Raw genomic sequence first — 21643 nt, 5'->3', positions numbered from 1 at the left:
CCCATGCACACATATTTCAGGTGGACCTTATGTGCTGTCTTTGAAAAGAACAGTCTTTATGTTGTGCCTCTGCTATTAAATAGGGCAAATATTGTAAGAATGATATTTTTATATAATCATATTCTTTGCAAAGTTACAATATTATTAGATGCTGCAAATATACTTCTATTCACCAAACAGATTAACCACCTTTGAATGTTATGCTGTATTATTAGAAAGAATCTATTCTCTCCCTCTCACCTATTTGCTTGTGTCAAAATGAAGAACACTTTTATAACAGATAAAGATGGAGAAAAGATTGTTCTAGAAAATTCACTTTTGTATGACTTCATCCTCACTGCTAACCTGACATTTGTAATAAATGAAAGTTTCCCAGCAAAACACTATCAGCCTTATGTGGTTTTTATAAACAAAGCTGAAGTCAGGTGCAGCACAATAAAAATGCATTAAGGTTCACTTACATCTTGAACAGGACCAGAAGCTATTTAAAAGTAGGTGAATGACTACAAAATAGCAATTTACAAATGGAAATAACATGGAATCTTAAGAAAAAAACCCAAGAATTTCAAAGACTGCACTATTCCAAGGGATCTATATTTTTACGATAAACTGACAGAACTTGAAGATGCAGTAAGATATTATTCAGAGACTAACAAGTAAATTCAGCCACTGGGAAGGGCTTGTCATGCTCTCCTGGTGAGTGCTTTAAAGGTAGATCCTACTTCAGAATGTTAAGAAAATGAACAAAGAGATCAAGAGAACTAATTGGACCTATGCCAAGGTTTCTTGCTGTGCTGGTTTAAAGGAAAACTGGCAAGAGAAAGGAACCCAACTCCAGAAAAAATTACAAGTCAGAGTTTAATAAAAAGATCACGATAAACACAATGATAAGGGAAAAATTTGTTTTAACTCAAAAAACCCAGATGCATAACCGAGGACCCTGGGGCATGAACAGAATGGTGTTCATTATCCCCTGCACTGAGCCCCACGTCATCCACCTGAGTGCAAAGTAAAAGGGAAGGTAAACCTGCTGGTGAGGATAATGGTTGCAGTCTGTTTGAGAGTGGCAGTCACAGTCCTGTCGAGGTTCTGGTCCACCTTTGAATCCAACAACTGGTACCAGAAGTCCCCAAACCCCAAGATTATATATGCTTAGGTTCAGGTGGAAATGCCTAGTACCTACCCCAGGGTGAGGAGTTTCACAATGGGGGATTTAACTCTGAGTTATGGGATACTTTTGGACTCCTTGATGGCCCATTAGCAGACATGGCCTCTCAGGCTGGGTGTGAAGGTGCTCATGCCTCCCCAGAGGGGAGTTATCACACCTGAGTCATTGGTGTGAAGACCCTATCTCACAGGGTTCTCTAACACCCAGCTAGTAGCCTGAGGGGTCTGGTGTGCCCTGGGCAGCTGCTGCAGATGATCCATTATTAACAGTTCATCAGAAGTGACAATAAAGGTGTAGAATACACAGTTTTGGTTACACCCACACAGTGATAAGCTGATCTCTTCCTGTGGAGAGTTCAAAAGGACAGATAGATCCCTGGAAAATCAAAGACAAAAACCCCCTAATACACTATGGCTTTTCATCTTGAGGCAAGTGTTGTAACAGTCAGCTAGAATGTCTTTGTTGCCTCTTTTGAATGTTTTTATTGTCAACATAATCTTCCTCAGATTAATCAAGGTCAGTGAAGGATGTAAGGGGAATTTACCATAATTAGAGCCTCTTAAAATGTTTAGACACACAGGATACACTCTGTGGAAGATTAGCATACACAGAGTGGTGTACAGCCCTTAGTTCTCTCTGATGGTATCTGCTACACATGGGCAAATGCTTTGTTGTTCTGCAAACTGAGCAGTGTACTATTGTAGTGACTCTGACAGCAGCTTCAGCAAGAGCCACTTCAAAGCCAGCCTTCTGTTCTGCTGGGCATGAAGCTGTTTTGAAAGTATTCCTGCTTGCTACACACCAAGGGAAAGATGAAGATCTTCTTTGGTGGTGCATAGGGATTTTCAGTATCTCAAAAAGTTGAAGGATCTTGGACCTTCCAATAAAAGGTTGTCTGCTTAATTTAAAAACTTCATTGCCCTGTTACAGTTTCCTTTCATAACTATAAAATCATGAACTATTGCTGTTATAACCTTTTGGCAAGTTTGTTAACAGGGCATGCTGTGAACTGCATACTGACACCGTAATTTTCACAGTAGTCTCTGTCCTGTTGCAGGACAAAGCTTTCTGTTGTAAGACAGAGCTAACTAAGTCCAGATATGTCTAGTGCAGGACAACAAAAAGTTAGGTAGAAAATTTAAAGGTTGGCATCATTTTACCAGAAAAATAGTACAGGTCTCCAGAAAAAACTCTTTATGTGCCACTACTCCTTGCACTGACCTATGTCAATTTAGAGCATTGAGTCCTAAAGCAATCACGGGCAAAAACATTAATATGTTTTTACTGTAAATAAAGCTGACATGAAATGGGGAAAACCTGCATTTTGCCAGCTGTCTACAAAGTTGGAAATCAGATTCTCTCAGTGCCCATAACCTTGAACACCCTGATGGCCTAGGACATCGGCTGCCTAGGGAATGGCTTTAAACAAAAAAATCTTTTTTTTCCTTTATATTGAATTGTTTCACTGGGTTTCTCTTTACAAATAATGAAACTACACAAAAAATATTATTTTTATAAGCATTTGATCCAATTTGGTACGAAAATTATCCTTTGTTCCAACCACTTTCGCCCACAAGTTAGGAAGAATCGTTTCCTCCCCATGAAAATTGCATGGGAGAGAAATTTCCTTTTCTAGCCAGCACCATCTGGATGTAAAACTTAAAATGTCAAGAGGGCATGAGGAGAACTGCAGCAGGCCAGGAAGTACACAGGGAAGGCTAATGTTAATTTACATACTCATTACAATTCAGCATGTTTCAAAAAGATAGAAGAAAAATGAAGGAGATAATATATGAATGCAGTAAAAAGTAACAAAAAGCAGAGATAGCCTAAAATCAGGGAAGAGAGAGAAAAAAACACTGATGACATTGAACAATTTGAGAAAGGAGATCGCTGCAAAACTTACAAAAACAGAAATTACTTTATTTGAAAAAACAGTAAATACATCTAGACCAGCAGATCTCAAGCTTATTTTAACTGGGGCTTTATAGAGAAGCAGAAGCTATTTCCAGCCCCCAACCCCATGTCATTACTTAGAAGATCAAAGCTGCTGAATATGCAAGACTCTCAATGGACCATTGCTGTTCCCAGAGCTCTAGAAGATCATTCCCAGCTTGACTTTATTCACTGAGACAACAAAGCGTGGTAAATGCAGAAGAAGCATTCTTAAGAGCAAAGGTGCCCTGACGCTACTATAATTGGACCAAGTAGAATTTTCTCAGTTCAGAGGATATCATGCAGTGGTCACATCCATTTTCATTATGAACCTAGAGAGCTAAAAGGCTCAGGGTGTCCTTCTCCTCATACAAACATGCAGGCAGCCTTATAGCATGACATTCCTAAGTTCATAAAGGCATTTTATGTAGGTTTCTCAGCATCCTTGTGTGGTATTTACACCAGCTTCCTTCACAGGACTCCAGAAACATGCAAAATGTTTTAGTGGTTGTTCTCCATATTGCTGTACTACTCTGTGCTGTAGAAGAAAGAGAGATCACTGTGGCATGCATCATGGGATGCCAGAGCATTAGCATAGGATGGAGATCATTAGCATTAATTTTATTCTTCTTACTCTCCTCATTGGAGTCAGTCCAGAACATAAAATTTACATTGTACAAAAATTGTACAATATCCAACAAGGAAGAGTAAACTAATTTAAGCTCTAAAGTTTTATGTGAACTGTAGCTAAATAATCACAAGAACTCAGAAGAAAAATATATAGACTAATTGGAGGGACTCTAATTAATTATGCAGTCCACCATCAGTGTCCAAAAGCCAACTGTACACACTAACAAAAGTCATCCCTTGCAGATGCAGAAATCTTAATTGCAGAGGGAGAAAAGAATGTGCTAATAGCAATATGTTATGCACTGAACAACAAGATAAAGCAACAGTGTTCACCAACTCTTCTCACCCTAACCCTGACCTTCTCCCTGACATTTTCTTTCTTTGGTCTTCCTTCTTGTTTTACCCTGTTCTCCTTCTCACCTTGCCTTCCCCTGCCCTTTGTTAGATGCAAAGCTAAGATTTCCCAGTTTTATTATTAGTTTTAAATCTAGCTTTAAAATATTAATGTTTCATTCCTATAGTCAATATTAGTGCTATCCAGCATAAGAAAATTAACATTGATCTGTGTATCACAGATTGTGAAAACAGCAAGCTCCAAATCTATGGGGGTTTTGTTCTTTGCTGTGACTTTTGCCATGAAAATGGGGAAAAAAAGTAAACCCATTCCATGGAATTGCTTCTCCTGGTAAAGATTTGTCCCATAGTGGTTCTCGTTCAGTGGTCTAAACCAGCACCTTGTAAAATCATAGGATCAAGGGGCTCCAAATAGATACAAAAACATATACACACGGTCACTGACAACACAGGCCTGAATCGGGCCAAGAAGGTACCTGCATTCACAGCAAGATGCCCAGTGCCAGCTGGAAATGCCAGAGTGGCAAAAGTGAAAGGTGCTGCAGAGATTCCAGGTGCCACCACTTTTCATCTCTACTTGCTTAAGAATTTTCAAGGTCAAATAGATTAAAAAAATTAACCCTCAGGTAAGCAAAATCTTTTGAAGCAAAGATCCCTGCCAAGGATCATCAAAGAAATTTGAGAACAAATTAATTTCAGCTTTTAGAGTAACAGTTTTAATTTAAAGCTAATACAATCTTTATTTAAAGAAAGGCTTAAGCAGAAAGGGCCACAACTTAAAGCACCAGCATTTAAGGATGAAGCCACAGCGAGAATTTAAAACATGCAAGCTCCCAAGTCTGTATCTAGGTACCAAATCAGCAAGATTCAGATCAAGTCTGTACAAACTACTTCTTAATTTGGCACCTCGTATGACTTCAGTCTTATACTCCTAAGAAAGTAATATACCCATGTCCTCATTCTGTCACTCTAGATTTCAACAGTAACACAGTTTTGTCAGCTTGATTCCTGACACACACTCAGAAAAGGCAAATGATGGGAAAAAGGCAAAAGTTACGTGTCTGTCTCTCCTGTTCCCTGCTCTGCTATTAAACAAAAGCCCAATAAGCTAACTCCTGGGGATTTTATTTTTATCATCTCCCTAGAAGTTATGATCTCTTCAGAATCAATTACAACAGCAGAAACAAGACAAGATGCTTTGTTTCACAGAAACATGCACTTAAAGACTGTGAAGCTGCATTGATTAGTTTCTTATCCAGGAAGGTGTTCCTGCAATTAAGATCAACAGATGCAAACAGCACTCAGAGCCCTGGACTCCCAGACATTAGAGGAAGTCAGTAGTTTTACTGTGTTGGATCACCTGTGATCTAGCAGATATATGCCAAAGTCTGTAACATCTTAAGGGGAAGACACAGCACTGTCCTCTTAGCACCCTAAGCCAACTGCAGAACTGATTCACTGAATTTCCAGAACATAATTCAATAGTCTCGACAGCATGTAGTAAATCATAGATACAGATAGCCAATCAACCTTACAACAGTGACTGTATGTACACACTGAGTCTGGTGTCATTAAAAAAAAAAATAAATCAAAAGCAGCTTCCATTCATTTTTTTATGTCAATAATCAGATTTATCCAGCCTGAGTCTTATAACAATCTAAAGTTCTTCAAAAAAGAACACTTTAAAACTACATACAATAATTTTTCAAAAGAGTGTTTTAATATGTTTAACCCTTGAATTAGTCAAAGCAAATGAATTTCAAGATACTCAGCACTAGAGATAAAAAACAAATGGACTTATTTGTTCAGTAGTTGAAATTCAAGATTGCGGGACATGGAAATTAGTGTCAGGATGACCCAAAAAAGCCATTATTCACATTCAACTGACATAAAGCAATAAAAATATTTTGGCTTGGGTTGAAACATGACATTTCATTTCCTCTAGGAAAGCTTTTTCTTTCCTTAAAATTATGTTTACTAATCTTTCTTTAAAAAAAATAGAAAAATCACAGAAAGATTTGGGTTGGAAGGAACCTCTAGAGATCATCTCATCCAAACCCTTTGTTAAAGCAGGTTCACCTAGAGCCAGTTCCACAGGACCACATTCAGGCAGATTTTTAATATCTCCAGAGAATGAGACTTTACAGCCTCATTTCCTCACTGTTCTTGTCATTTTGACTACAAATGAGAGTTTTTCCAAGTTTGACCAAAATCCATAAGTAGTTTTGCTCACTTGAGACTGTATCTTTCGGCAGCAAAGCTCCATAACAATTTTTTTGCTTGACTTTACTGGTCAGCTGTTGCTACTGAGTCATAAATGGCCAGTGACAACCTGTCGATCAAACTCACTAAAGCCAACATACACACAGGTATCTTCAGAAGCATGCTAATGATATTACTTGTGGGCTCAATCTAATGGTGTGTAAACCAGCATAAGGAAAAGACAAGAGTTTGGGAGTTTTTTTCTCACTCAGACTGGATTCAAACTGCTTGGTGCAACAAGGAGGAAAAATACACAATAAGGGCAATTTCCCAATATTATTTCAGCCAGAGAGATCTGAATGCTGTGCTGTATTCTGGGCAGCAGGGTGATGGTAAGAAAGAGAATCCATATGGTACATAGTCCCAAGGCTATCTGTGTAATTCAGGAATAGCTAGTGCATATTATCCATTGCTTTACACTTTTTCTGAAATGATACAATGCTTGTTGTCATGGTCAAAAAGCTAGCAATGGCTAGTGACTTTTCTAGTATGTTTGTCCTCTCTGTCATCCTCATTTACCCATTAACTTCTGATAGAAGTGTTTCTCTTCACCCTCTTGTTAAATGCATAGTAAATAAAAATAAGTACAAACTCCCACAAACTTCTGCCTGTATTAGAAAGCAAATAATGTCAGGACAAAGATTTCATACTACAGGGAGCAAGCATTCTTTCTTTTTTTTTGTCATGGTTTTGTAAATCAGGTGAGACTATCTAGAGAAATAACTTAAAGGGGGAAAGAAGCCCTAACACACAGGGGAAATTTAAAAAAACATCTGGAAGCATGGGACAGATGCTGACAACTTACAATGTAAAAACACTGGTGGGATAAGTAACTGTGAGAAGCAGCAGGAGGTGGAAAATAGGCAACAGAGCAACTTTGCAAGGAGAAAGAATGCATAGAAACATATGGAAAAGAAAGAGTAACTGCATGGGTAAAGATCCTGCGTGCTAGAAGAGCCTGTTGAACAGATGATAATTCAGTGGGGCAAGGTCACGCTGTAGTGTTGGAGCCCCTTGATCTAATATTGGAGCCAGGGCCCCTTTGGGACACAAAAGCAATTGGGTCACTAACAGCAGAAACATCCACACCTTTCAAAATGCATTACAATCCCTACTCAAATTTTGAAAAGTGCCAAAAGGGTCTGGTTCAGAGGCCTCATAAGTGACCCAACTGGTGAATTGGTGATCCCATAAGGCAATTGTGTCTTCTGAGTCACTCCTGAAATTCTTTCAGGTCTGGATGCTGAGGGAGCCATCTTTGACTGTGAGGCAAAATCATATTAGACTTACCTGAGCTTAAAAGTTCACATGTTTTACAGATCTAGTCCTTTAATATTGTTCCCTTGGCCAATTTTTACTTTTGGTGAACCAGATTTCTTTGACCCAACTTCTAACCCCCCACTCTTGAATATTTTCTATCAATTGATCCAGCTATGACTGGTGACAGGATTTCCATGATTTCTTCTAGAAGTTAGTGAGGTTCACAGCACTTTCTCAATCCTCAAAGAAAGGTGCTTCTACACAAGTGAGATGGTTTGTGTGGATACAGATGAAACTCATTTGTCACTTTTTTTTCTCTGGAATATTCATTCCCCATAGGAGTTAACCCATGTAACCTATTTACAAGATGAAACAACTTCTCTTATTTTTTTCAATAAATATCATGAAAATGTATTAGATTGTTAGGATTTATACAGAGATCTTTGGCAGGATTTTCAGGTCTGTCAAAGACAAATTGACTACATGGTGCTTCTACAAGAGAGAATTATCTAAATAAATTATGCATTAGGAGAATTGTATTTCTTATCTATGTCTGATTCATTCTTGGATAAGTACATATACATTTACACTGATATCAGTCAGGCTGCAGAACACATAACAGCAGAAAATGTTTCCTTAGACTGTTTCTGTAGTATTCAGGGTAGAAAAATGACCAATAACACTGATATAGTAAAACAAAAAGCACCTTTTGAGGTATAGAAAAGGGAACAATTTATTTTCTTTGTTTCAGCTTTTCATTCTGTTTGGTTTTAGTTTTACCTTGTAAAGTTTTAACACAGGAAACACATAAAACCAACTATAAAAGCTTTATCAATTGCATCTCACACACCACTGCAAAGCACTTTCCAATAGCTCTTAATTATAGAAAGCCAGCACTAGGAGCAATAGGTTTTAAAAAGCAATTGGCTTACTACTGGTTTTGGAAATATATCTGGCCACCAGGCCACTTGCCTGCACACATTGACAGTGTCACAGCATTCACAAACCTATTGAGACACACAGTTGATGTGTGCATGGAATCAGGCTTGACACACACACTCATCTCCGGAAGCTGAAACTACCAACGTTGTTATGTGTGTAACTGTGAAGGAGAACTTCATGATACTCTACAAATTTTCTCACTTGCAGACACAGGAAAATACAACCTTTTGACACCTTTGGTGCCACATAGAAGTGTTCAGTCTCACAAGGAAGATACACTTTTCCTTACATTGGAACCACTGTGAAGTCAATGACAACTGATTGCTCATTTTGAGAGGGAAAAAAAAGTTGCAGTTGAGAAGACTGTTTCTTTTCCAAAAGAAAAGGGAGCAACAGCACCTTAATTCCAGCAGAGATGATAATGGCAGGAGCTGCTTTGCTTCTCAAAAAAACACTTCAAGCATTTGAAGTCTGTCAGCTGAACACACCATGTATGCACTGTCTCCCATATCTATTTAGTGAAATAAGCACACAAAATTCAACTAATACTGAGTTCTTCTCTATTTCATCTTAAAAATATGCCATGCAATTAATACAGTAAATCCCACTTTTCTTAATGAAGATCTTCCTTGAGCATTTTTTTATTTTTTTCATTTCAATTGCAAGAGACATATATATGCTTTAGATCTGTAAGAAAGACAAGTGAGTATGTGAGGTTGATTTTAAAGACAATCTTTTACTACTCAGGAGCAGATGGCAATTTTCTTTGCTGGATGACATAGTTATGCTTTTCATGTTCATCAGTGGCTGCATCAAACACCAAGGAAATCTTCTGTTCCCTGCATCCACTTGGTTATATCCATGGCATAAATAAAAGGATTAAATTGCAAATTCAGATTTGACAACACTAAGTTTTGAATAAGCAATGATAGCAAAGCACTAGACAGATCATCTATCTTTAGACTGTGAGACTATCATCAGATTTCCTGAACAGAAATCCAGGTATTTCTGCAATATAGAAAAGAAAGGGTAGGCAACAACAACACCATGTAAGCACGCAGGTGCTCTGGCCAGGCTTCCTCTGTGTCAGTGAAATATCTACAGTCCACAACACCTGCCTAAGCAAAATGTGTTGCCAGGAAAACTGAGAGGTAGCTGGAAAAACTCAAACACAGGCAGCCCAAATCTCAATGTTTCAGAAGCCAAGAAAGCTTTCAACAAGAAACTCAGAAGCCAACATTCATCCAACTTGGCCTCGAAGTTCACTGAGAGGATTTAGAAAGACAGACAGAGTTGAACAGCAGATGAGATCTCCAATTCCAAATCTGCTTATCCAGCACTAAGACAAAGCCCAAACATCTGCCTGCACCTTCCATACAAAAATCAGAAATGCTTGTAACTGCAAAAAATCAAAATCTAAAACTCAAAAATTTTTTTGAATTTCAATTGCATTCCAGACTTTCCCAGGTACTCACTCATTAAATTTCTACTCCCTTTACAATTGGAAAGATGAAGTGTATTCCAGCTGCCTGCTGCAGCACTGGCTCACAAAGCGAGTGGCAGTCAAATACTGGCCTCTACAGGTGACAGAACCCAAGATGGAGTAAACTTCAGTCCTTACTCCATGTGCCAAAGATATAGCAGATTTGTTACAGTACCTTACACTGAGAAAACAACAATGGAGAAATAATTCAAATGCTAAATGGCTGTTTTTCTCATATTCTATAATTTATCTTATTGTAAAGTCTTGTTATGCCTCAAAAAAGTAGAACTACCATGAATTAAAGCAACAGAGAAAAACAGAAGCATCTTCCACAGACTGTTGTCCAAGCAAAGGCCTAAAAACCCAACCAACCAACAACAACAACAACAAAAAAAACTAATGAAAAAACCCCAACACAACCAAAAAGCCCACACCCCAAAACACACAACAAAAACCCCAAGAGACATGGGTTTTCTACCTGGAAGACTTTGAACTCTTTATGTTCAGCTTTCTCTTCTTCCCTCTTTGAAATAAGCAACAACAATTAGGTGACAGTCTCAAAGGCTGACCATGAGATTTAGCCATAGATTAAAAGGCATACTAGGTGTATTGAATGCCACATTCAGAAAACGAAAGTCTTAAACTGATGAAGCAGTTTAAGAATAATAACTTGGCTTCAGATTAAAAAAAAATAAAAGTCACACTACTGAAAACTCTTTCAAAACAATTCTCATCATAAGTTCACTTACAAATTTCAAAACAAGGCCTCAACCCTTCCTACGTTCAGTACATATATAAAAAAAGCCGTACAGAAGAGAAAAAGTAAGTATTACCTTTTCTTCTGTGGGAGTTCAAGTTGGATTTTTAAAGAAAGCTGGAGGAGCCACTAGACTATTTCTGGTGCAAGTTTCAAGGAATAGTACTTTAAGCAAGACCTTGGGCAATATCTTTTCTTTCAAGAGAAACAACAGAATCACTCAGCTGCCTACACATGTGCTCCACCACTTTAGGTAACTTTTGCTCAATTTTAGGAAATTCCTTTTAGTTTTTATACTAAAAAAAAAATAAAAACAAAACAATGCCAACAGGAAAATTCAAGATACCGCTACCACTTTCAGTAAAATTTCCCTGCATCAGTCAGGGCACACTTGGTTTGGGCACAGACATTTTGAAGCTCAGTCAGCACAGTAGGGTAGACCTGTAGTCTGAGAAGCACATCCGTCTCACATAGACACTTTTAGTCATCACTGGCATCCAGCTAAATAGATATCAGCATGAGAGTGGACCAGACAGAGCTTTTGAGCCCCAAACTGACATGAAGTAATTGTTTTCCAATGAGAAAACCTGGAGAACTCCCATATTCTGCCATTCCTCCTGCATCGCTTTCAGAAGTGGATACTAATGAATCACGAATATGAACCTGAACATGAATTTCAATGGGCCAGTGCTGATTGGAACTGTTACCTAGCATACAATTATAAGATTTCAACATAAGCTACTTTGAAAGAACTATGAGAACCTGCAGGTCTGTCAAGAAATTTCCATTTGCTTAGAGCATTGTTTTGTTCAGACAGAGCAAAGATCATCGTTATTTACTAAACATGAGGAAATACAGTGCGTTAAGAGCAGTTGTCTCTCAGTTTGGTTTCTTTTCATGCTTTCTCCATGAAGGATCCTATTGTCTAAAGACATTAACATTTGAAAATATGTAACATATAGTCAGAATGACATTTAACAGATCTCTTGCTTTCCTTACGACCATGCAAGCCAGGCTGGCTGTTATCATTCCCACCATCCAACTCCTTTCAGTCTCGTAAAGCACAAAACCACAGGCCAGTTTCAAGGCAGCATGAAAGGAAATTGAACCTGTGGCATTGCAGAGATAATACACCTTGTTACCAGAACAGAGCAGTAAGCTTACCCCTTGTTGACTGCTAGAGAATCTTTGAGTGGCAGAGCGTGAGCAACAGAGATGCAACAGCATATAGCTTGTGCCACAGGAACCTGGGTCTGGCTTGGGTATTCACTGCCTGAGCTCAGAAGGGAGGGAGCTGCAGTCACTACAGGAGGGGCCCAGAAGAGCCAAGGCCATGCCAGGACTGTGAACCTCATGTCTGGACCAACTTTGTTGACATCCTTGGGTCATCTGGAAGGATTCTGACCTCTCACAAGAAACAGAAGTCACATCTCTCACTAACATCAGTAACAGAATAACTGGTTCAAAAAAAGAGAAAGAGCCTGCGTTTAATATAAACGATACTCCCACTACAGCTGAATCTGTCAACAGCAGATCTTCCCTCTCTAGACAGTAGACCAAATAGTTTTTCAAACTCTGAACAGCTATCTAAACTGAAATTCCATGGGTTTGGGGTTTGGTTTGGTTTTTTTTTTCCATTCTTACTAGTCCCTTCAAGATAAAACAGGAAAATATGATTCTGACAAAAGCAGATTAGTCCAGTCGCTAGGGAAGCAAAACTTGTACACTGAGTGATTGCTTTGGCTCTGAGCAAATTTAGTCTTTTTCCATCAATTCCTTTCCTTTTTTTTTTTCCCTGTCATTAAGCAAAAGTTTCATATCTGACCATGGGGTTTTTTATGGGCTTTGATCTAAGTTATGTTTTGACAATATATAATTAAAATACCTATTATGTAAAAGAGCATGATACATGCATATTTATGCCTACAAACTGTCTAGAGAATTCATTCAATTAAATATCCACCAGTTATGGCATAAGAAGGAATACTACCATTAAATCTCTATCAAGAAAGGATAAATCAATTAAAAGAGTTTGTAAGACAATCTAAATAACCAAGATTTACTCCCTTCCGGTAATGTAATGTAATGCTTTCCCTCTTCAAATGACAGATGCCAGACAATTTAGTTTTTGCTTTCAGAACAAGAACCTTAATTTAATTTTATGTTTAAATGGTTAATTATTCCAGATTTTTCCATTCACATGGGAGAAGTTTGTTCACAGTAAAAGGATCATTGAAAAAACTGAGACAGTAAACATGTAGGTATACAGATACATTTTTAAAAAGTGGGTAGTGCTGGTTTTTTCCTGCTGACTTTCTCTAACAGTCTTTCTTTGATCTATTTGCCTTCCTACACAAGTCATTGATTTTTATCTGTTTTTACATTATCACGTATTAAAATATGCTGTGAAACCTCTGAATGCCTGTTTCCTCCTAAAGCTATTCAGATTCTCAAGCAACACAGAAAGAATACTCAAAGAAGTATATTTTAACAGATATCCATGTTACTTTAAAACTGTTGGCAAGTTGGTGATTTTTTTTTTCTCATCCACTATCACTTAGCAGGAAAAGTGACAAGACATAGATTAAAGCTTCATGCTTACACTGTTGACTTTTAAGTATTCAGCCATGTCCCTCTACTATACTGCAGCTCGTACATCCTGTAACTCCTAAATAAAATCACTGTGAACTTCTATCTCCTTCTGGAATCATACTCTCCAGAGCTTACTGCTTCTGCTACTGTGAGAATGGTAAACTGCTCCAAGGGTCAGTGCACAAGGATTCCAGTTTGGCAGATCACATTACTCCATTCCCCTCACAAAACCCCACAGTGCACACACTGTACAGTTAGTCTGTGCTTCTCCAGTAGGTCAGACTTTTTCCCAAAGTGCAGTATATAAATGTTAAGTTACACCTTTGATAAAACTGTGCTTTGAACACACTAGTAGCCAGGAACAAACTAGGTGTATGGTCCTGGCAGAAGATGAACAGCCCAGGAACAATGGGCTGACCCTACCCACTGCAAAGCCATTCTTTGACGAATGACATATGTATTATTTTGCAGGCATGTAGCTATTGGTTAGTGTTTTCTTCTTTAACTTCACTACTATTATTATTATTTTAAGATACGGATGCGTCTTCATTTTAAGACTGAGGAAACTAGCAGCATTAAGAGACTTGGGCATGGCTATGACTCTTTCCTAGTTGGAAGGAAAATGCTTTGTGCCTCAGAGGCAGAAAGATAGCCTGAATCACAGAATATTCATAGTTGAAAGGGACCTACAAGGATCATCAAGTCCAACTTTTAAGTGAATGGCCCATATGGGAATCAAACCCACAATCTTGGTGTTATTAGCACAGTGTTCTAACCAACTGAACTAATATCAGAGTCCTGATAACTGTCCATAATAAGGCTTTTCTGGTGCAGTCTTGTCACAGGTAACAGATACATGATACCTATGCTGAACCCATTTCCTTTAGACTTACTTTCCCCAAATGCAAGAAATCTGACTGCAGGATTTGTAGTCATGAAGATTATGTTTGTGCATTCCCCTGGTGGGAAAAGGAGGCAAGATGAGGAAAAAAATAACAGACGAGTTTTTCAAAGCTCTTTCTAGAGGCTGTCAACCCCAACAAACCATTCAAGAAGTACAAGTTTTCTGTTCATTACAGAAAGTGCAGATAGAGGAGTCTTGGGGGATTAGTGCAGATACAGGAGGCAGACGAAAAGCTAGTATTAAAAAATGGTGTTTGACTAACATATATAGAAGAGGTTTCTAAGGTATTTTATTGTGTCACGATAAAAAAAATCCCAAGGTTAAATTTTCCTTCCACACAGTTACCACCTGCCATAAATACAGGATAACTATTAGGATTTGGGAGGTAATTATATTTCATCATTTCAGAATAAGAAGTTTTAAGCCAAATACCCACTCCCAGTGCCCCAATGCACATCTCACAATCTGATCCTCTCTGTGTTGTTTCAATTGAATCATAAGCATTATTTCCACATCCTCAAGAATGCTTTTGTTTCTAACACAGACAATTCTAAAAGCTTGATACAAAAAGAAATTGAACTCTTGCTACTTTTACATACACACACCCCCCAATGTCTAGAAAACAAGTTCTGGAAAATACCATCCAGGCTATTCAGGGTCCTTAAGACATTGACTGCATTGCTGGAGTGTGGGCAGCCAGCTGCTACCTCAACTGTTTGCAGGGCAAACAAGAACACTGTAATTGGAAATGCCTACATTAAAGGTCTAACCACTTCTCATATCACCCATGGGTAATAAAAGGGAGTGAAGTAAAGAATTTGCAGGAAAAAACTCCTTCTGAGGTGAAACACATTTGCAATGCAGGGTTGCACTTTGAAACAGATTTGTTGCTGTTTCCAAGTTCTTCAGAAACAACCAGGAGCTATGAAATACATGACAGTTTGTTTTTTTTTCCCATCCACTGTTTTGGGAGAAACATGCCTGACTCATTCTGTAAGGAACAGACGTAGGGATCTAAAATGTTACATCTAAACAGACATAGCACCTTACTGCAGGGCAGACACATTCAAAAGAGCAAAGAGAGTTGCAAGCATTGGCTTACCATAATTTTTCTTTCGTTTGGCTAGAATACAGTCATTCTGCTAATTGATACTGCTACTACAGTGTCAAACAAACAAATCGGATAAAACCATTTGCCAGTGTTTTGTCACATTCTGGGTTTCCTGGCATTAGTTACTGTCTGTATATCCTAGGGCACCAACAGATGTAAGGTCGGATAAAAGCTTTTCCCCTGTTTTCATGACCAAGAAAAATGCAGGCTTTATTCTACAACATACACACACCACACACAGCAGATTAAAAAAAGACCACAAATAACCAACCCCCACACCCTGGCCCACATTGGATTTCAAACTCTGAATATGTTTATAGGGTTCTCCACCCCACTCCCCATCTCTCACAGGCTGCATGATCCTAGAAGAGGGGCTGAGAGTGTCAGTTTTTTCTGGCAAAAGATGCCAGAAGGATCCATCCATTCCTCAGCTACTCAAGGAGATAACCTGGGAAGAAATTTACCTCAGACAGCCCTAGATGGCTAGCTCTTCATCTATGAGCATCTGAAGTTGCTACCACTGAGCACTACTTCAAAGTGGTTTACACTTGGCACACACAGACACTTCGAAGAATATCTGAATGGGCTACATCAAACAGTTCCAGGTAAGGTTTTTTTTTTTTCAAAAAAAGTTCATTGCAACTGAAGAGGATTACAAAATCCCACCAAACAGCAACAGTGGCTCACAAAACCTGGACAAGTTTGCTAGTCACCACACAAAGTCAGGCCCAGACCCAAATCTACTCTTTAGTTTGATAGTTGATTTCCTCAAGAACACCTTGAGATGCTAAGCACTCAAGATAAGCATCCTACAATGTTTACTCCTCCTAATGAAGGTGGGTCCCAGCATATTTTGTAAAGGAAGAGTCAGCCTACTTCACTTGTGCCAACTAAATTACTTTCTCCAAAAAGACTGATCTAACCTGTCTCTGGAATCAATGTGTATTTTTCACTTAAGACATGTCTGTTTAAAATACTCTTATGTATATGCACTAAGTGGTAGACAAGTAAGATTTTATGTAATGTACCACAGACAAAAAAAAATTTTTGGAAACTGAAAGAAAAACAGCTAAAGGCTAACTTATGCCTCCATTTGGTCAACAGCTCTTCTGCTTAAAACATAATTTTCATGTCTGTCACAGTTCTCTTCTATGGATCCTGACACAAGTCATTTACATTTCTTCTTCCCATAGATTATCAGGGTTTTCAACTTTGCTTCATACATTCTCAATTGTTACACTACAGAAGTCAGAGTTCTTCAATGCTGAGAAAATCTAGAAGGGTCCCTCAAAAAGTCAGGATTTGGACTCTTAATTATTCTTATATGCTGGCACTAAGTTTTATTGTATAGTCATCATTGTTGACCTATTGAAGAACAGAAGACTCCAGGTTTACCATATGGTGGTTTTAACCCATTTGGGCCCAGGAAACTAAAGAAAGCAAAAGACAGGTGTGATGTATCAACTTGATGTCCATAACTTTAACAAAATTAATGTGAAATACTTTTCAATCCTCTGCTCTCAGATTTTCTCTCCTTCTCAGCTCCCAGGGATTCATCTTTTATTACATGCTGTGAACATAACTGAACTGAGCCATTTCATTATAACAAGCTCATTTTGTAGCCAACCACAACAGTAACAGCTGTTCCTTCCACAGCCAGCACAGACGTGCTGCACCCAAGTGGCACACTGAGCACTGGCACTTTAGCTACCCAAATTAAAGGCGATAATAACAAAAGTATGCGTTGGGGTGATGCCAAAAAGGGTCTCACCTGTTTCCAAGTGGTCCAGGGTTGCAACAAACCTTATTGTCCATGGCTGTAACAATAAACAAGAAGTTTTTTAGGGCATAATTTCAAATTAAGGTACAATGTAAAAACATACAAAGTTTGTCCAAACTAAGAGAACAGAAAACTGCATGAAATACTACAGAAAATAGGGCAGCTGAAAAGAATCTAAGGAGTGCCTTGTATATACTCAAGACTAACCACTAAAACATCTCTTAACTACCCTAGAAGTAGACAGTCAGCAAGGGAGCTGGTAGGACTTCTTGATGACTATGTTATAAAACAGGCACTCAGGAATAATAAGGCCACAGCCAAGAAGCTCAATGCACCCTTTTGGTCAGTTGGTACTACAGAAGGTATTGGAGAGATCCTACACTTTATGAATTCAACTCAGCAGATATCTCTGAGGAGTTAGATCAGTTTAACGTAAGTACACAGGAAGTATTAGACCAAATAGACAAATTGGAGGTTATTGAATCACCAGGAGTGGATGATGTTCCCCTGAGAGCTCTGAGGAAACTTAAGCAGGAAACTGCAGAACTGCTGGCCCAGGTTTATAGCTGATAACAATGAAGAGCTGCTATACTGGAGGACTGCCAAAGGACTCCAAAAAGGGCTCCAAGGAGCATCATGGGAACAAGAGAAGAGTGATTTCCAGAAACAGTATGACATATATATGGTCTATAATAAACTGTAACACCAACGAGCATATAGGGAAACTGAGCCCATCTCAAGAAGTCACCATGGCTTTTTTAAAGGGGGATCCTGCTTCATCAACTGACTGGACTGCCACAGGGGTGGCAGTCAGCACTCAAATAAATGCATCTTGCAGATACAATGTATCTAGATTTTCAAAAAGCATTGAGCAAGCTTCCACACCAAATTCAGATACCTACGACTGGATAATAAAGGCTCTTTCACAAATGTTTCTGAGATGAAACGATAAGAAGGAAAGGGTAAGCCTTCAAGTTTAACAATCACTTTTCAGGATGCAAAAGAATGATTTGTGAGGTCTTTGGGAAATCAAGAGTTGAGACTGTTTCTGCTCCATATCTTCATTGGTGATCTGGAGAGGAAAATGAACAGCTAAACCTCAGTTTGTGGATGCTACTGAACACTTCAATTGGTCAAATGCAGATGGCAAGGAATTTAAATAGAAGCTCAGAGAACCAACTTGAGCAGGTTAAAAATCTGGCAGGAGCCAAAACTGCAGGGAAAATAAGGCATAAGAGATTATTCTTCCACAATGGAACATCTCTGGACACTTATGCACATAATTCACATCTTAAAGATGCAGTTAAGTCTGAAACAGAATCCCAAAACTGATAATGTTGGAAGGGACCTCTCAAGAGCAAAGAGTACCCTACTACAGAAGGCTCAGCTAGAGCAGGTTGTCCAGGACCATGCCTGGTTAGGTTTAAAATGTCTGTACAAATGGTGACACCACAAATTCTCTGGGCAACCTGTTCCAATTTTTGCCACTCTCACAGCAAAAAATTGTTTCCTTGCATCAAGTGGAATCTCATATGTGTCAATTTATGCTTGTTGCCTTTCGTCAATTAAACGATCAGTGAGGGATTCCAGCGTTGCTTTACATGGAGTCACTACAGGCTGAGAGAGGAGACGTTGAGTGGGGATTAGTATCTATGAGGTTTAGTGTCATGAGCATAATGAATGATCTCAGTGGAAAATTTCTGTTATTATCTCTGGCTAGCCAAAAGACTGAACTACCATCTAAAGGTATGCATCTTCAAAAAGAAAGATAATCTCTTCAACACAGAGGGAATCACTGAGTTAACAGGAACTCTGAGAAAAAATAGGAAAGCAAGGCTCCAAACAGCAGGGAAAAGAAAAATCAAATTTAGATTATAGAATTTACTTAATCAGTTCCATTAGCAAAGGTGTAAATAACTGTAGAAGTGAAACATCAAAGTAATTCCTGTAAATCTTACTAGTTCTTACATAGGCTGACCTGATAGTGCTATTGAAAGCACTACAGTATTAATGCTATGCAACTCTACAAAGTAACACGCCCCAGCTGGGTCACTTCCAATGTCAGTGCTACCAGCATTTGCATGCTGTAACAGAAGTCTAGATGCACTGCTCCTTACATTCAGCCACACCAGTATTATACTATTTTGGCAGTGATGGGATAACAGATGGTAATTCAGCAAAGCTTTGCAGTGGAGGTCATTAATAACAACAAGTTCATTTGATACTTCAATCAAAGCTATCCCTTTGGAAGAGCTACAGCAATCTATTCTTTTCCCACAAGCAAGAAAAATTGAAGGACTACAAGGAAGTTCTCTGCTCTTCTAACCTTTGGTTCTTTTGAAGTTGAGAAGTTTCCTGATGCATGAATTCTTGGACTCCCTCCGCACATTATTACTTAATTAAAGACCTCGAGAACTGTCATTAGAGCAAGAGCAAAATGGCAGAATATTTAGGCTGGACTCAAACATTCTCTCTTATTGCACAAGTCTTTTCTAGTAAAATGTAACAGTGTTAAAGATTAAAATGAAACATATCAGAGCTTCTACAATCCAAATTTTGTAAAAGTTTGTGCTTCGTTACCATTGTCTCTGTCTCTTACCAGATCACAGAATTTCTCACAAATTATGAATTCTAGGTCTGAATTAGTGATGTTTCACATTTCATATCAGTAAAATAAGCAGAGAATTGGGCCTATGTGTCTCCTTCAAGTGTTCATGAACTCGTCTCCTAACTACTTCACATATCAATCACAGTTTTAAAGCACCTAATAGTACAGGTCTATCACTCTTAAACAACCAGAAATAAAACTGCTCAGCTTCTATGGATAGTTCCTAACAAGAAGACACTTGTGATCTGTCCAAGATCACATAGAAAGTCACTCAGAACTGGAAATACAATCTTTCAGCTTCCTGTTCCAATATTATAACTTTTTTTTTTTTAAGAAGAGCTTGCAGTCAGGAATGAAGAAACTTTGATGACAAAGCTTCTTTACAAAAACCTCTTACTTCTGACAGTAAGCTTAAATGAACTTGCATTTTCCAAACCAGTCTGCTTCCAGCATAAAACAGCTCCACTATCAAATATGCTCTGCTGCTATTCTATGACAATACTTATCAAATTAACATTTAACTGAAAAAATTTAAAGACCTTCAACCCAGTCAGATAAAGAGACGTCTTGAACAGGAGAAAATGCAAAATGACTTGACTGAACTTGAAAGCATACAATTGGCTTGAAGAACCCAGTTATATTTTCCTCTTTTACTTCTGTCCTAGTTCAGCAGGAGGGACCAGTTAACACTGTGTGGGGGTGATCAAAGCTGTGTATTCTACCCCCTCTATTCATTCCCCAAGGACAAAGGACCATTAGCAGCAGCTGCCCAGGGAGTCATTAGCACCTTCACACCCAGCCTGAGGGGGCGGAGTTGCTAATGGGCCATCAACGGTTCAACAATACCCCTGGCTCGCAGAGTTAATCACCCATTGTGTGAGTCCCTGCCCAGGGGGAGGGACTGGCTGTTCCCTGAGGGTACATAAGTGGTAGGTAAGAAGACCTCAGGAACTTCTCATCGGATCCAGAGAAGCAGCAGGACCTCAACAGGAGGAGATCACTGCTCTTGACCAGACTACAGCCATGACCTGTACCAATAGATTTCTCACTTTTTTTTTATGCTTTGGACTTGGGGGGAGCCACATGGGTCTCAGCACAAGGGCTAACAAACCCCTTTGGGTTTGTGCCACAGGACACTGGGTCATACTGCTGGGTTTGGTGAGTTGAAAGCAATTTCTCTTTGTGTCAGTGTATTTATTGTAATATTATTATTAAATTTTAGCCTCTGACTTATAATCTCTCTCGTGGTGAGTTCATCTCCCCTGCTGGTTCACCTTTAAATCAGCACAACTCCCTTCATTTTGGAAGGCATACAGTTTTTCTTGAAGGCTTTTAGAAAACTATTAGTTTAATAAAATTTTAATTGTTTTGAATGCAAGGGGGATTGGGTGGGGTTTTTTAGTATGTTTTTTTTTTCAAAAAAAAATGGTTTTGCATGAAAAAAACCCAAAAGCTGAAGTCTTGATTGACTGTAGGCAGCCAAGCAGCATGAGTCAGACTGCAATGTTTGGACCCCTTTAGCTACTCCATGTCCTGGCACACTGCAAAACTTGCCTTCTTCATAATGGGGAGGCAAGATATGAAGAGAAGTCCAAGGGCCTTGACCCTGCAAGACAAGGGCAAAGTCCTGCAAGACAACAGAAAGACCTTTCCAATCTAGCAGTTTTTACATATATGCTCTATTATCCTGGTATGCTGTACATCAATTAAACCCTACAGAGTTGCATATCAAGTATTTAGTCAAGCTGACTCTACTCAGCAGTTCCATAAAGACCACCTGTTAGTTATTGCGAGAATGCAGGTCAAGAAGATGGAAAACACCCTCCCTGCGTATTGCCTTCTCTAATTTTTTTGGCC

The sequence above is a fragment of the Pithys albifrons genome, chromosome 4 (genome assembly GCF_047495875.1).
Source record: "Pithys albifrons albifrons isolate INPA30051 chromosome 4, PitAlb_v1, whole genome shotgun sequence".
Taxonomy (NCBI): Eukaryota; Metazoa; Chordata; class Aves; order Passeriformes; family Thamnophilidae; genus Pithys; species Pithys albifrons.
This window is presented reverse-complemented; position numbering follows the sequence as displayed.